This window comes from Actinia tenebrosa, unplaced genomic scaffold (genome assembly GCF_029948245.1).
Source record: "Actinia tenebrosa isolate PJP-AT-01 unplaced genomic scaffold, QUT_ActTen_1.0 PGA_scaffold4__44_contigs__length_22323623, whole genome shotgun sequence".
Lineage (NCBI taxonomy): Eukaryota > Metazoa > Cnidaria > Anthozoa > Actiniaria > Actiniidae > Actinia > Actinia tenebrosa.
The window spans coordinates 15,490,659-15,504,969 of NW_028292581.1; the positions used below are offsets into that span (position 1 = coordinate 15,490,659).

At 35.2% G+C, this 14,311-nt stretch overlaps 5 non-coding genes across 5 annotated transcripts; 3 read left to right on the forward strand and 2 right to left on the reverse strand.

The window, feature by feature from the left end:
- Positions 1-2,961: 2,961 nt before the first annotated feature.
- On the reverse strand, positions 2,962-3,034 carry Trnai-aau (transfer RNA isoleucine (anticodon AAU)). The gene has a single exon. It is a non-coding gene; the product is annotated as a tRNA-Ile (tRNA).
- Positions 3,035-3,557: 523 nt separating this feature from the next.
- Trnai-aau (transfer RNA isoleucine (anticodon AAU)) lies at positions 3,558-3,630 on the forward strand. Its single transcript has one exon. It is a non-coding gene; the product is annotated as a tRNA-Ile (tRNA).
- Positions 3,631-3,723: 93 nt separating this feature from the next.
- On the forward strand, positions 3,724-3,796 carry Trnai-aau (transfer RNA isoleucine (anticodon AAU)). Its single transcript has one exon. It is a non-coding gene; the product is annotated as a tRNA-Ile (tRNA).
- A 318-nt stretch (positions 3,797-4,114) lies between these two features.
- Positions 4,115-4,187, reverse strand: Trnai-aau (transfer RNA isoleucine (anticodon AAU)). The gene has a single exon. It is a non-coding gene; the product is annotated as a tRNA-Ile (tRNA).
- Positions 4,188-4,788: 601 nt separating this feature from the next.
- On the forward strand, positions 4,789-4,861 carry Trnai-aau (transfer RNA isoleucine (anticodon AAU)). The gene has a single exon. It is a non-coding gene; the product is annotated as a tRNA-Ile (tRNA).
- Positions 4,862-14,311: the final 9,450 nt, after the last annotated feature.

The following is a 14,311-nucleotide window of genomic DNA, read 5'->3' on the forward strand; positions in this document are numbered from 1 at the left end:
TGTATATATATATGTGTGTGTGTCTTAACCTAGATGGAGCCTGCTACATATAATTTGAAAGAAAAAATAGATGAAGAAATAATTGTTTTGTTAGGCTCATGTCAAACGTCGAACTTCACATGAGCCGAACTTAATAACTTCAAAAAGACTGCCTTGTCATCCATTGCTTCAATTAAGTTCGGCTCATGTAAAGTTCGACGTTTTATCTGAGCCTAACAGCAATTTATTTTTTTAAAGCAATTTAAAGCAATTATTATTTTTATTACTGATATTATTATTTTATCATTATTATTTTTTCAATTGACCAAGTTCTGGTTGGCAATATTTTTATGATGTGGGATTAAAAAAATCGTACCTGAAGAAATTGATCACGTCGGTTCAGTCTGGCGATCCAAGATAGTCGACCGTTTAAGCGTGCCTTTTGAGGTCCATATTGGGCATTATATTGCGATGACGCGGTTATTGCAGAGTTCGGGATCTTACCAACTCTCATGCCCAACTCGGAAATGCAAGATCCTATCAATGAATTCAAAGCAATAGTTAAGTTAACTCTCGGAAATACGAGATCCTATCAATGAATTTAAAGCAATAGTTATCTCTCGGATATACAAGATCCTATCAATGAATTTAAAGCAATAGTTATCTCTCGGATATACAAGATCCTATCAATGAATTTAAAGCAATAGTTATCTCTCGGATATACAAGATCCTACCAATGAATTAAAGCAATAATTATCTCTCGGAAATACAAGATCCGGATATAGTTATCGCATTTCCCCATTAATTAAGTATTCTCTTTTTACGATCGTTTAATATTATTGTGATCCTTGAATATTAGACAAATGATTGCAAACGCCGCTCACGACAAAAATGCTGGTATACGATGGATAGCTATTAGCCCTCCGAGGTTATAGAGGGAAAAAATAGATCCAGTTGACATTGCAGTGCATTTTGGGAAGTCCTCTAATACAGCCCCACAATGCACTGCAATGCTAACTTGACCAAGTTATTATTTAGTCAACCTTGGAATCTCTATTAGACTCAATTGTACAAAGTTGGGCTCCATTTAAGAGCAAATCATAAACAAATATTTTACAAACGTTAACAGTAATGTAACGAATTTGCAACTTGAACACTACAAATGTGAATATTTTTAAAAGCTGAAATGTGACTAGTCCTGAGTAAATGAGTCTGCGATCAAAGAACAGAGCGGTATTTTGTGAGATCGTAAAGAGTATTTTATGGTACATATACTTACGTTCACATCGTATCCCGCCACGAAGGTCATCAAAGTTGATGTGTCCCCAGCCGCCAGTATAGTAATCAACAAGCCTGATAAAGCCTACTCTTTCCTTGTAGGCGCGCACTGACCATCGCTGTCTGCGCATGGTCTCAGTACATTTACCAGTCGCTCGTCGAACCACACCGCGACCATTGATCACCAGCTCGACCCTCTCGTAATTAATATTACAACCACCTCCGATGAGAAAGTCGATGTAATTTCCAACGATACGGAAACGACGAGAGGTCAGAGTACCAGTTGGGCGATCAGTCTGCGGGGAAAAAAACGAAACAAAAAATAATAGTGGTCAACAAAAAAGCCAAAGAATAAGGACATTTATTTTCTCCTTCGAGTAAACGAAACAAATATAAATATGTCTGACTGACTGGTCAGCGGTTTCTGGGTTGCTAGCCGCGCAGGCGCTCTTGTATTAATCAGTTTTTTTAAAAATAGTTTTTGGATTATTAAATAAAGCAAATCTTAGTATGATCTCGTTGTTATTGAAAGCATTTGATCTAATGAAATAAGAGACCTTTATATCCGACGACGAGTACGAGTTTTTAACTTTGAAAGATTGATACTCTAATTTCATGTCATGGTCGTGTACATAGAATGAAACTTTAGATTGTAAAAAATCGGTAATTGATTACGATTCAGCGTTAATCGCGCGCGTAAAACCAATTTTAATACTCGTACTCGTACTCGTCGTCGGATCTAAAGGTCGATATTATTTACCGGTATGCCAGTATCTATGTAGGCACATATTTATCCTAAAATAATTCTCCAAGAGGTTCTAAAACATAGAAACTACTGAATGGACCATTTTCTTACCTGGACTGTGCCTGGTCTGAAACGTGTGTTTGGACGTTTCTCATAGGTACCAATCCAATAACGCCCCTGGTGCTTTGCTGGTTGCCCTCGTCGCCTGGCTTTAGGGTTGTCACCAAGAGTTGGCTGGTATTTAAATGCATCGCCCGATGCAACCCAACCAAGTAAGTTCCCTTTCTCGAAATCAAAGTTTGTACATCCAGGGGGTGTAGCTAGAAACGTAAACAAACGAAAAACCATTCAGGTGACAGTTTTTTGTTTAATTTTAATTTTGATTCAAAACAAGAAAAATCAATAAACTGATCATATGCACAGCGTTTTTACTGATTCCAAAACAGTCTATAGAGGCTTGTCTCTGTTTCAAAAATTCAAGTGCAATAGTACGCTTATGAACAAAAACACTCTTTTTATCAACTAAAAACATATTCTCAAACCAACATCATTAATGTGATGAATATTTTTTGATGCTGGAAAAAATTCCAAGATGGCGGAGGAAAATCATGTGATCAAAATCTACTTACCGTCAATGGCTGCCCATAGCCTACAACAATAAAGTTAAAAAGACCAAGTTAGTAAAAGAGCATGGTTTTGAGACCTATATGTTATCATTGCCAGTCGTTTGGTATGACTAATGATAGACCTCTTTGGCTTCTAAGTCATGCTTTCCCATGTCAGACCACGTGTCTTCTGATGCACAAACGTTAAACAAAGAAATGAGATTCAAGAATAACATTTGGTCTCTGAAATGTGAAAGCATTACGCCAAAGCCAAAAGATCTAATTGTCAGGATACTAAAGATTATTACTCTCTTGGTTGAGATAAAAGAATTCTAATTCAAAATTAAATTAATCTGGTTCGTATGGGGCTCGAACCCATGACCTTAGCGTTATTAGCACCACGCTCTGCCGACTGAGCTAACGGACCTGCTAGAAAAATACAGGGTTATTCCTTATTCACTTTGAAATGTTAGAAAGTATAATTTGCGTTTTTAAGACATGCTAATGAATGTATTACATCTTAATGAGCTTTGTTAGGCATCAAATGCATGCGTACAAGAATGCGCGCTGTGACATCACTGGATGTGATCTATACTTCGTGGCGAAGTAAAGTACTGTATCGCCCTAGCCTAGTTTTTAGTGTCACTAGACCTTTCAACTTGCATATGTGTAATGCTTTCCCATTTGTTTACAGACTACGTTTCATTCTTTTAAGAATAAGAAATCATAAAACATAGTTCAAAAAGGAGTAATAAACATAATCAATTACATCATGTATGCAAATGAAGTAATTTAATATTAAAAGGGTCCGTTAGCTAATAACGCTAAGGTCTTGGGTTCGAGCCACATACGGACCAGATACATTTTTCATTTTTGTATAACTTCGTGTTTCTTTTAGTAATAATGGAAGCAAATTGTCTCAAAAACTAAAGTCTTTTAGGTTGTGAGTTGGTCCGTTAGCTCAGTCGGCATAGCGTGGTGCTAATAACGCTAAGGTCATGGGTTCGAGCCCCATACGGACCAGATACATTTTACATTTTTGTAAAACTTCGTGTTTCTTTTAGTAATAATGGAAGCAAATTGGTTCAAAGACTAAAATGTATTAAATTATGAGTTGGTCCGTTAGCTCAGTCGGCAGAGCGTGGTGCTAATAACGCTATGGTCATGGGTTCGAGCCCCATACGGACCACGAAGCATTCATTTTCGCATATGCTATATACAGGAAAACGACTCGCTCAGGTCATGGGTCGAGCACATACGGACTATTGCAACATTCATCTTTGAAAACGTTTTGACATTCTCGTTAGTTGCCAAGTTTAATTTTTTTCTGATGCGAGATTTGGCTTTACTGTCTTCATTGTAGTTTCTTTGTTTGAAATTTTTAAAAATGGTTTTCTAATCTGATCAAAAAGTTGCACTTTATTACATTGCAAAAATCCATTACCTGTGTCACCGCCTTTACGGGAGAGAAACCATCTTTTTATGTAACCAAAATGTAAAGTGTTTCTGGTCCGTATGGGGCTCGAACCCATGACCTTAGCGTTATTAGCACCACGCACTGCCGACTGAGCTAACGGACCCTATTTATTTCTTTACTTCTATTAATACTTCGCATGGAAAATGAAGTAGAAAATCTATATTATATCTATTTCCTCCTATAGCCCCCTTGCATTTGACGTTAAAGGAGCTCAATCTGGAGGACAAAACAAAAGAATTTCAATCTTCTGAGAATTCGAAACCTATTGTTATGCCCTAAAAATTGAGCTGCATTCTAACGTGCTGCAAGGGGTCTATAGATTCTTCATCTTGGGCTTAATGTTTTCTCATTTCAGACAGTGTCATTTCCTAGAGTATCATTTCTTTGCTTAACGTTTGTTCATGAGAAGACACATTGGCAACGCGCCTTCTTGCCCGCATGCATTTTCTGCCTATCAGCTGTTGTTTCTACGTCTTAACATTAACATGTTATACACCTATTGCAGCATTGTGGAATGCAGCTCAACCTGGGGAACAAAACTATAGGTTCCAATTCTCTGGATAATTTTTTGGTTTTGTCCCCCACAAGATCGAGTTGTTTTGACGCAACATGCAATGGTGTACATAGTCATTAGCACGTCTTAAAGACACACAAGTTTTGGGAAAACGTACTAGTAAATCAAAGGCAATAAAAAATTTTAAGTTGGTCCGTTAGCTCAGTCGGCAGAGCGTGGTGCTAATAACGCTAAGGTCATGGGTTCGAGCCCCATACGGACCAGATTAATCTTTAATTATGGTGACATAAAAAATGGTTTCTCGCCTTTAAGGTTAGGTGACACAGGTAATGAATTTTGCAATGCGATAAAGTGCAATTTTTTTATACGATTAGAAAACCTTTTTTTAAAATGAAATTGCCAATGAAATTGCGATGACGAAGTACAGCCAAATCTCGCAGTAGTAAAAATGTAAACTTACTATAAGTAAGTCACACAAAACCCTTTTCAGGGGATAATAATAATAATATTGATAATAATGATAATAATAATAGTAATAATAATAATATTTATTTATAAAGCGCAAATACAAATCCGTTCTAAGCGCTAGTAAAAAGGATTATTAAAAACGACAAAGACAACGACAAAATAAAAACTATTTACAAAGAATATGCTAATTTGAAGAGATAGGTTTTAAGTTCAGTTTTGAATGAGGATATTGGCAATGAGTTCCAGAGTTCAGGAGCAGCTACAGAGAAGGAGCGATGACCATAAAATTTAAGATTATAAGACTGTGCTGATAGAAGAACTTGTGATGAAGAATGAAGACTAAGGTTCGGTTTATACACTGAAATGAGTTCCCGGATATAGATAGGAGATTGGCCATAAAGAGCTTTGAATGTAAGTAGTAGGATTTTATATTTAATTCTAGATTCAATTGGTAGCCAGTGCAGATTAACGAGGAAAGGTGTAATGTGGTCATGTTTATGGGAAAGAATGATGATCCCACCCTACGATGGTTCATGAATCATAAATTTCAGTTACTCACTTTGATTTAATAATTAGAACGTTTTTTTCCTCCTCGTGCTTAACTCGTGCTTAACATGCTTATGGCCGTTTTTAACGTTAATAAGATTGAATCTTAAAAAATTAGATGTTGCCTTTTAAATATTTGTTTTACTAAATATTTTGTTACTTGCTATCATAGCGATCGACATTTTTGCTTTTCAAAAATTGGTAAGTCAACATTTTTGACAAGAACATGATGAACTTAAAAAAGAAGGTACAAGGAATTTCTAAGTAACACAATATAAGGAGATTGTAAAAGAATGTTTTTCTCAAGTCAAATTTAATAAACTGAATTACATCTGGGCTTTAATTATATGAAAATATAATCATATACTAAATAGTAATTTGCGGTTTTTTTTTTTTTTTTTTTTTTTTTTTCCTTCAAATTTACTGCAAATGCTTCTCAATTTTTCTTTTCATCACAGAAAATTTGGAAATAAGATAATTAATTTGTAATCTAGGAAGCGTTGTAGGAATTCAAAAATAAGTAAAACTATTTGGTGTCAAATAAAAAAATAAAATAAAAAAATAAATCTTTTTTGGGAAATGAATCTCTATTAATCGACGAGGGGAAAAATTGGCTACCGTATTCCTTCTACTGGGGCCTATTCTTTTAAAGTGTTTTTTTGAGTGGGACTTATTAGGAGAGGGGCCATTAGGGGATGGGGCCTCACAATTGCTTTTACTCATAATCAATATAAAAAGTTACAAAATAATAAAAATATTTTGTTTTCGTGTGACTGAGGAGAACATGTTGTTCTCGGTCTCTGATTGGCTGAAATCCGTGTAATTTGTAATCAATTTTGACAAAAACACAAATAAAAAAATTATAAAAGAAACACAAATTATTTTTCTTTACCACATGGTTTAAAAAAGAAGTTTGATCTAATGATCCAATGAACAACAACATAACTAAAAACAAAAACTGGTGGACAAGGCAACTACAACTATAACTTCACTACATCAATCTTCAACAACTTCATTCCCATACTCTATATTTAGATACGTAGAAATTTTAAATCCGCGATAAAATTTTTAATAAATATAACTTTTTGTCAGCTGATTTTTTGCTCATAAGAAAATGAGATTCGAACGTTTTATTAAGAATCAAAAGAACATTAGGAGATCATTAATAATTCCTAGATCGACATGAAATACCTACAACAGTAGAACTTAACACTTTATTAATCGACCCTATTACTTTTGATTGTAACTAAGTTCTTTTATGTTTAATGCTTGAAAATTTATATGTTAAGTGTATGCTACTTGAAAATTGTTCTATGAATTTTCAAAGCTTAACGTAAATCTTCTGTTTTTCAAATTTAGTTTTTTAAGGAATAAAAAAGTTGAGTTTTGCAATAACTAATATTAACTAGAGCTGTTGTAAAACGCTATCTCAGTTATTAAGAGCTATATAAAGCCTTATGACTGAATCTCCAATCACGTAAAATTAAATATGAGTGCTTTGAAATTAGTGTTAAGGGAAAGAATTAAGGTATAAGATAATTTTTTGTAAACCGCAAGTTATTGAAAGGTTTAGCAGGCGTGTTCAAAGGCAAAGTCAACTGCAATTCAAAATAAAAGCGCCGGCTACAAAGCTTATAGAATAAAATACATGAAAAGACGCTGATATTCAATAATTATGAGAGCATTTAGAGAAAATTGACTCCTTTGTTTTCCTATTTCGTCGAATCAAAAAATATCGTGAAATCTTAGCAGTAAAAAGAGAATAAAAGATCATCTTTGACAATAAATTTCTTCTCACAAAGGAAAAATAAATCGAGGTAGAACTAGATTATTTAAAGTACTTACAGGAGCAGCCACGAAGCGAGAATAAGCTGCTTCAGCCACATGACTTACAGCCTAACCTCGTTGATTGCCTTCTTGCCCTTCTTTTCTGTTCATTGACAGAAGGGACTTCTCAAAGAAAGTAATTTGTAGCAAGCTTTTATAGAAAATAAAATATTCATGAAATAAAAACATCGTGAGATCAATTGTTTTTCTTTAAAAACAAAGGAAGATGTTGTTTTGAAACTATTTTTCTTGTTGTTTAAGCAGACGATTTGTAAACAAACTTTAAAGTGAGGACACTCAGGCTTGAACCGTAGATAATTCGAGTTATTTTTGGTTATTTCTTTCTAAGCTTTCTTCTGTTTCAAACCCACCGAGTGATTAACATGACCTTATTTCAAATAGATTGGCTCAAGGGATGATTTCTAATACCCTTTTTTAATGATAAAAAACTCAAAGTGTACAATTTTCGAGTGTCATGTCCGCACAGAGATGGCTGTAGAAATTGTTAATATTTTCATCGAGTGTAGAAAGTTTAGAGTTTAGAAAGACACCTTCGAGCGAACAGCAGAGCTAAATAAAAAAGACGGTCTTCGAGATTTCATTTATTTATGCAACAAAATTTGAACAGTTTTCTACAATCCACGAGTGGGGCAAAGACGGTCAAATGTTTTCAAAAAAGATTCAAAGCAAGAATACTTACCTGTCTTAAGGTGTTAAAAAAGGTTTTGTTTGCTTGTACCTATGGTAGAAATTTGTTTTATCGACTGCGGGAAGGAATTGTAAAAAAAGGTGTTGATATAGTGAATGACCAATTGATAACAAAATTGAAATAAACAAAACTGGTGGAAAAGGGAAAGTGCGAAAAGAAACTATTGCGATCCGCTTTATTGCTTGTCCCTTATAAATATCTTTTTTGAAACCCTTTCGTCCTCCCCCTACCCTTTCCTCAAACAACACATACAAACTATTGCTGAAGCTCGTTAACTAAATTAGATGTTAAACTATAAAACCAAATTTAAACAAGTTTGTAAAATATTCATTAGGTTTTGGTAAAGTATTTTTTACGAATGTACCCGTTCTCGTATTTAATTATAAGGAAAGGTTTCAATACGTTTTTCAAAGCTTTCTTAGGATTTAGTTTTTCCGTGCTCATTCATTCAGTCTTTACCATTTAGTCTCGACAGAAGATACAAAGGCAGCAAAGGCTATGAAAAATTGTATAAAGAAAACTGCAACACAAAAATATGTACAAACAAAAAATCGCACACTCTTCTCGTACAATTCGGAATTTATAGATACTCGTGATGTTTTGAAAGTTCTCACTCTCACAACATCACTCGTACCAATAAATACTCCAGTTTCGAATTCCCGCGTTACTCTGGAAAACCGCTGGGCAAAAGAATCGCAGGAGCGTGTTTCCACATGAATGCGAGGCTAACCCTGCACAAGCTTGTTTACACGTGCCATGTGCCTTTGACATTAGCTTGTATTCTTATTCTTTTTAATAAAAGGCATGACTGAAAATCATGGAATCGGATGACGGCGATATAATAAGTAGTGTTTAAAAAACTCAAAGTAGAAGACTTGAAGCAAATTTTATTAGAAAACGGAGAACCGTTAAAAAATTAAAGTATTCCAGGTTTTTTAAAGAAGGACATTTGAAGAACATGACTCGTGGTACTCTTGGCGAAAGGATATAAGTTAAATGTTAAGATCTTGCGTCGATGAGGCAACAACGATACAAAGCCATTGTAAGCTTCGACAAGAATGGCAACGTTCTGAAAGCTGCCTGTGAATGTGTCGCAGGGTAGGTGATAATATTATTTGTTTGTTTATTGAGCGAAAGAATTTTCAAATTTGATCTTGATAATATCACTAGTTATAAATGTTACAAATGTACATCGACTCATCTAGATATCAACACATATCAAGTGAACATCGGTATAACACAACATGCATGTACAATATAAACTTTCTTTTAATAAACCCATGTTTTTATTTTTCTGTAGGAAAGGTGTTTCCGGTTTGGGCAAATGCAATCATGTAGGGGGAATATTATTTGCCATTGAAGATTTTTGAAGACAAGGCCTTAAAAACAACCCATGTTGAAGCTTAATACGACTGCACAAAACATTTCGTGCAGGGTTCTTCGAAGGGAACATGAAGAAATGGACATTTGTTGGCGAACCGTCGGGGTTGTACTCTTTATTTGTGCACCCAACGGCAACACACTCTTTGCTACAACTTTTTCTTTCTTTTTTCTTCGAAGTTTGCATTTTAAAACGACGATAACAGCAAAACAAACTCTACTTCGCGAAACTTCACATATCTCCTCTAGTATTCTCCTCGCGTTGTACAGGGTAGCCTCGCATTCATTCGCATTCGCATTCATTCGCGCCTGCGATTCTTTTGCCCAGCGGTTTTCTAGAGTGACGCGGGGAATTCGAAACTGGATTATTCCCATTTGTGCTCGAGATCGTGCGGTTTCCTATACAAATCATGTCCTCTTGCTTCAAAAAAAAGAAGAAAAAAAACTCCAAAACTAAATCAAAGACAGATATCCCGAATTTTGTTTGAAAGATTCAGTAAATTTTCTCTGAAAGTCAGGAGGTTTTGCGAGAAGTTTGATATGTGAAGCGGCCATCTTGAAACCAAAGGGACTACTTCGACAATACGGCGGCCAACTTGCTAGAGGGGGGCAAAACAAAACCAAGATATCGAAACGAAAAATATAGAAACTTTTTTGTGTGTTTTTTTTTTTTTTTTCTTTTTCTATTTCAGAGGGTTAAATGAAATAGATGTGCCGCCTTAATTCATATTTTATGGTATTCACTTGTGAGCTGTTCAATCAATGGAAGTCATTAAATTACTGCAACAAATTTTAATTTGCCCTTTGGACACAACCTCGTCCCCAAAGTCCAGTCTCGGCCAACTCCAATAGACCCTTTCACGGTTTCCGACGCCATATTGCTTGGGGGGCAAGCGTGGGGAATTAGAGATACGTTTTTCGTTATATTTCCATCCTGAGGTAAATTGTCGAGACCAAACTTTTTCTGTAGATAGAGAATCCTCTGTTCAATGTTTTGTGTGCTGTTCTGAGAGCCAGCATAACACTGGTTCTCAGAGAGACGGAGGTTTTGGGGTTTGCGACTAAGACTCGATCATACCGGTTCAATTTGACCGTAAAAAAAAAATCTTGCCTCGACAAGAATGACTCGATCTGCTCAAAAACGTCACAAAACTTTGAACAGAGGATTCTCCTCTAGGGGAGGGGGAGGGGGAGGGGTGGGAGGGGGAAAGGGACTGTGCTGAATCAAGATAGTGATGTTGGAAAGAAAGAAAAATAAAAGCTTATAGGTATGTAATAGTTGAACTGAATAGTTAACTTCGACATGATATGTTGCTGACTACTTTGGACCGCGATTTCTTTCATAGCTTTTGTAGTTTTCGAGTTATGGATTTAGCTTTCACTTTTAGTTTTTTACTGAAGTAAATCAGCCACCTTTAATACCGCAATTTACACAAACATGCGAACTCTGTGCGCGTGAGCTGTTCGCTGAAATTTGGTTTTTCGCTGCCGTCAATCAAACCTAATCAGTCGATAACCTTTCATATTTTTGAATGGCGGCAGCGAAAAACCAAATTTCAGCGTGCAACTCGGAGACACAGAGTTCGCATATTTATGAATATTACAGTAAAAGAATGATCCTTGTTGTAGCTCCCGGCCTTTGCAAAGCAAATTACTCCTCCAAAGAACATATATTTCATAAGAGAAACAAATCTTTGAAATATTATTTTTCAATACAGAATACTTCGAATGGTCCTGGCAACTTTTGGGGGCAATTTCTCTTAAAATTCAAGAACATTTTGTGTTTTACCGGGCAAAATCTATCTATTGTCGACATATATAAGGCTTAAACTTGAGAAAAAGATATGAATAATACTTATTCGAGTAAAAGATACCTTAAAACATCGAATTTATGCTTTCCTAATCCACCAGCCTTGTTGAGTTTTCCAAGCTGCTTTACTTCCTTCTAACTTTCTGAAGAGTTTCTTGCTTCTGAAACACATATTTTGCTTTCTAGAGGTGCCTTGGACATCCATCAAGGATTTACCTAGCTTTCTGTTTTATATTTTGAGCTAAATTACAGACAAATTGCATAAAAAATAAAGGCTTTACAATCTCTAACCGGGTATTTTCTGATACTCAAACATGGACGAGTGTTGTGCCGACAAGCAGGCACTCTTTGACAGCGTGTCGACCAATCAAATCACTCTTCAAATACCGAAGTGAGCAGTACGATGGCTTTACGAAGTATCAAAAAAGTTCCAAAGGAAAAATACACCTCGATTTAGAAAGAATTATACGCTATTTTCAAAACAATGCTTTAAATTTAAATTCGTAAAACTGTCTATTAGTTTTCTTGGTGTTTTTTCTGATGAATGTTCCACATTTATAGAAATGATTGACATGCCAACAATATATAATTAGAAAAATAATGATATACAATAAGATCAACATACTATATATCTTCTGTTGTGTTGTAGAAACAAAGCTTGGAATAATCCTGATTTGATGAAATTTATTTTTTTTCCCCTTTTCGTTTATTTGTCTTTGCGTGTGGATGCGTCTTTGCGTGTTTCTTCAATTCAATGAGTCAGTTGTGAATTACTTATTTGTAGTGAGATTTACAATTGTAAATGTAAAACAAAAATGAAATCAAGTTTCCATTATTATTATTAATTATTATTATTGTAATTATTATTATTATTATTATTATTATTATTATTATTATTATTATAACAAGGTTACCTCTTTACAATATCTGTTTTATCAATCGTATTTAGACTGCCTTCATAATATATGGCAGAGGGGGGAGGGGGGGTTAGGTGAAATTTTCAAATGCAAAAAAAGAAAAAATCTCAATCCCCCCTGACAATTCTCGAAAAAATTCCCCAAGCAAGATGTAGCTTCTTTGATACCGAAAATTATGTATCCCCCCCCCCCCCCCCCCACACACACACACTTTTATAATTAAAAAAACTCAAATCCCCCCTTTTCTTGTAATTTTTTTTTTCAAATACCTCCTCACCCCCCCCCCCCCCCTCAATTTCACATTTCACCTGGCTAAATTTTGTTGCGACAGCAAATTGTAGGATTCCGCGCAACAGGGAACCCAAACAATGCATTTGTCAACAATGATAATTTTTATAATAAATGTGGAAAATAATTTCAACCTTTCAAAATTGTTTTTAAATGTTTTTCTTTACTCTACAATGGAGTTTTTTTTTTTTTTTTTTTTTTTTTAATTCCCTCCTAGTAATAATATTTGCCAATTTAATTTTAGAAGTTGAAATTTTATTTTCCACATTTTCGTATATACTTTGTGACCACTGACAAATGCATTGCTTGGGCTCCCTGTGTCCGCGCGTACTGATTGAAAATGAGTATATTAACCATAGCCATGCACTAAAGGCACAACAGATTTTCTTAATAATATGAGTAGTTATCGAATCCATGATCTTCAACGTCTTATCTTAATTGGATCCAATTCGTTAACCTAAAACAAAATACACAAAGAGTATTTAACAAATTAAAACAGTGTTTGAGCAATCTTTTCTTTTGGCGCATCTTTCCTGCCCTTTTCTAATTAATTAAAACAAGTTGTATTTTTCCAAAGAACAACTGGGGAATCCGAAAAAAAGCCCTCGAAGCACAGAAGTAATGTTTCAAATACGAGTTACTGTGTTCTATTGGGGTTTCAAAATCCGAGTGAAATTTCGAGGCGTAGCCAAGGCATTTGAAATTCCACGAGGATTTTGAAACCCCAATAGAATACAGTGCAGGTATTTGACACGACATCTTATACTGTTTTTGTTATGTTTTTATTTCAAAGCTCTAGTACTTTGAAATATTTCAACTTTCTGAATTGGGCGTGGTCGTATTTGATGGGGTTTTCAAACTACTGCACGTGATTAAATTAAGAAACCCTGGTTGGTCGATAAGCTCATGAATAATTAATGAGTATATTATGTGAGGTTCACAATAGCAGCCGTGCTTCCAAGAAAAAGAAAAAATTCAATTTTCATGGCCCTGTCTACGTAAAAACTTTGACAAATAAAGCGTTACAATATATAGGTGACGATAAAGAGTCCACTTCAGATGAATTGTGTCTCGTTAATATGCGATTGGGCGGGAAGCACGAGTAGCGTGCGCTGCTAATGCGCCGCCTCTCACCAATGCGGCCTGGGTTTGAGTCCTGCCGGTCTTGGTGTTGTATGTGACTAGAGTTAGTGCTTGTTGGTTCTCTCCTGTGTTTCGAGGGTTATTCCTCCGGGTTCTCTCCTGTCTTTCTTCCCTCTAAGATGTATTTCGCTCTCTGCTGACTTACCAATTGGGTTGCAAAACCTGTGAGGCCTTACGCCGTACAGTGGTTAATGCATTAGACTTTTAAATATAATCATCAAATCGTAAAAAAGTAAAAAACAATTTTCAGCATCTTATAGAGGTGCACAAGTGTTTTCCACCATTTCTTCAGTATAGTTTGTAAACTTTTTTTATAATTATCGTCCAAAAAAGAGAAAAGCTTAGATTTGTTTCGCGCATTGATAGAAAATACTGACGTCAGCGTGTTATCCATGGGCAAATAGCTCATGATAAATTGGCCGATCAGATGGCACGGTTTATAACTTATTTAGCTATGTTGTAACAAAACTTACTTGACAAATTCGATGAGCTATGTCTTCCTGATGATTCAATAGACTTTTGAAAGATGGTAAATAAAGCACTCTACCATTACCATATCCAAGAATCTTCTTCAATTCTGCACACCAAAAACGTATTTACTATATGTCGCTAGTCATTTTTTAAA